The sequence below is a fragment of the Lactuca serriola genome, chromosome 4, assembly GCF_051521515.1.
Source record: "Lactuca serriola cultivar US96UC23 chromosome 4, Lser_US96UC23_V15, whole genome shotgun sequence".
Lineage (NCBI taxonomy): Eukaryota > Viridiplantae > Streptophyta > Magnoliopsida > Asterales > Asteraceae > Lactuca > Lactuca serriola.
The window spans coordinates 111,105,976-111,109,330 of NC_136411.1; positions in this window are offsets into that span (position 1 = coordinate 111,105,976).

Sequence of the window (3,355 nt, forward strand, 5' to 3'; positions counted from 1 at the left end):
CATTAATAGGAACTCAACGGTAAAAATATGGACGAAAACAGAGTTCGTAAGAAGGAGTTACGAATTCTTCGCGGTCATTTAACAGTCTAAACGCCTCCTACTGTTAAATTTGAGATCGGTCGAGAATTAGCCGACGGAGTCTAAACAAAAGTTGTAGATCTTGATTTTACCTACACGTGGATATAAATAACGTTGAAAACGGAGCTCGTATGCGAGAGTTATGATTTTTCTAAGTTTGAAGGCTGATACGCGATAGGGGGTGACGTGGCACCACCAAAATTGGACACGTGGCACCACCAGAAGGTTGCCACATGTACCAACTCGGCGAGTAGGTTAGTCAGCACCCCTATAAATAGAGGTTCCGGGCATTCACTTCTCTTCACACCTCCCAAACTCACTTTCTCTCTCTAGTTTCTCTCTCTAGCCTCCCTAACCCCCCTAAAAGCCTAGGTAAACCCCCTAGCACCCGAAGGAAGCCCCGAGGATCCTGGAGTCCCGAGAAAAGAGCCTTTCAGCTCGGGAACGCTGCTCCAGCGAAGCCCGATTTTCGAGAAAACCCGATGTAAGTGAGCTACGCCTAACCTATCTTTAGTTTAGCTTACGTTTTAATATAGTAATGTTATTAGGACCTTATAATAAGTACTTGGGCTATTATTATGGGTTATATAAGTATCGTTTAACGCTTATATAATAATAATAATAGCCATACTATTAATTAATCACGGTTATCGTTAGACTAAACCCTAGTGGTATTGGTACTAGGTTTTATCGAAGGAAAATCGTTTTGAGAGTACCGAAGCGCTGACCGAGTGCTGAGTCACCACCTTTCAGGTGAGTGCATAGTTACTTTCAGCTTACACATATATATGAAGTATTTTATATAAATTACGTGCTATGTGTGCATATTATCTGAATACTTGCTATCTATGCTGGATGAACATTGTTATACATGTTTTCAATGATTTAAACTGTATATGTATTTTATATCTACGAAAATGTTGGGGTAAAACATGGGTAGATGTAATAGGTGATGTGTGATAAAATGATGAGAGGCCTCGATGTTGATGTTGTTGATTTTGTCATCTAGCGGAGTATGGATGACGACCACGGACTCTTCTAGACAGTCTAGTGGAACACTAGCAGGCTCGCAACTTGTAGGTGTTTGTGAACGATGTGTTCACCGGTGTACTCCATCCCCCACATGGTTGCCTTTAGGACATTTATTGCTAAGGAATCCCCTTAGCAGTAGTGTCCGTCCCGATGATGATCCTTAGGCTAGGTCCCTTATGATAGGTGTTTAGGGACGTAAAGTGAGGATAACGGGAACGGGTAATCGGATTATTGTTGATTGATGAAAATAATAAACTTATTTATTGTGGGTTGAAAACCCTATGTGCTCACCAGGCTCCCAAGCCTGACCCACTCAGTTTTATGTATTACAGGTAGTGGTGCTTGAGTATAGATATGATGTTTGGACGAGGGATTACGGATATAGGCCTGTAGATATGAAATAATGTAGTAAGGCTTATATTGTACTGTTTATGCTTTTGATCTGTACGAACATGACATCCCAAGTTTTTTAATGAAATACATTTCTATGGAAATGCTTTTGATAAATCTTTATCATATTTTGTTTTGGGACAAATTCCGCAACACTTTTATTTAAAATGTTACTCTGATTTTTAAACAAAGCATAAACAAATCGGTCTTTTCTGGCCGTGATTTTGGGGATGTCACAGTTGGCCTTCACATGGCCCGCTTGATCATAGTGGTAGCATATCTTGGTACTCGGTACTTGGGCATGCTGATGACAATCCATTGCATAATTCCCATCTTGCCACAATTATGGAACCTAGAATAAGTAGACCAACAATCACCGTCATGCACCTTGCCGCACTTACCACAAGTGTGGCCCCTCTATCCCCAGAACGCGAATCAGCGGGCTTATACCAATTTGCCGTCGGATGTGACTGCACTGGTGCATGTGGCTGCTCTCTCGTCTGAAGCTCCATCTTTATATCTCGCTTCCTTGTGACATCCTGAAGCTCATTGAGGGTACCATAACATTAGATGGATACGAACTGCCGAATGTCGATCTTGAGCATAATCAAGTATTTCATCATCTGAGCCTGCTCTGAAGCAACGAACTCAAGATAGAACAAATCCCTCTTCATATATATCTTGGCGATGTTTGTCACCGTCTCAGTCATCTATCTTAGATCCAGGTATTCCTGAATCAATCTCTCCATCCCCACCAAGGGAACATATCTCAAATGGAACATATCCGAGAACTACTCCCATGTAACAACAACCCTCTGCTCGGGAGTGTACGAACCAGTCACTAATCTCCACCAATCTTTTTCCCCTAACCGGAGAAGGTTCAGGACGCACTTGACCTTTTGGTCATTCGGGCACGAGCATGGGAAGAAACAACCCTCCATATCAGACAGCCACCTTATAGTCACAATCGGGTCCTTGCCACCATCAAACTATGGGGGCTTCGAATCGTCGAAATCCTAATACGGAAATGATCACTCCCCTCGAATCCATGTGGCAAAAACAGTCGAGGTGGATGGAGTGGCAACATCCTTAGTCAATGTACCATAGTGCTCATCGAATAGATCAATCATGGTGGTCTTGATAGAACCAAACATCTCTGGGATAGAACTTCTAATCGTAGTAGCCACCTCAGCAACAATCATCTCACGAATCTGATCCTCAGTCAACCACAACCTATCCTAGCCACTCGCTCTAGATCTGGATCTGGATCCTCTCGTGAACACCATATTGAAAAAGAACCAATAGATACATCAGAAAATGCCACCATTCATACTATACAATCATCACAGAGAGGCTAAACCCTCAGGGTTTGTGGCTCCCTTTTTACCCGTACGGGTCCTATGCTTTCAGTAGTATGGGCCCGTACTACCTTCCACACCTACCCGTATTTGTTCCAAGTATCACCACAAACTACCCAATAACAAATTCACAACTAGCATACACATACATCCTATCGTTGATATCTCAAGAGTAGCTAATCATTCCTTAACGGGCGTGCTACCTACACATACTCACTCATGAAACTTCCACCAACCGTGTAGCCACTCGTGTATGCTAATCATACATAATGCTAGATCCTATAGACAGGCGAATACTTGACCCTACCCTAAGCCCTTCATAAGACAAGAACAGGAAATAAAGTTAAATCAAACATTCCCAGGCTATAGAATCATAGTAATGTACAACTACGATGCACACACTAAGCAACTACAGTAATGATGTCAATTTCACTTAACATACAAGAAGTTCTCCTAGGCTATCAGGCATCATACATTAGGAAATTCTATCATGCAAT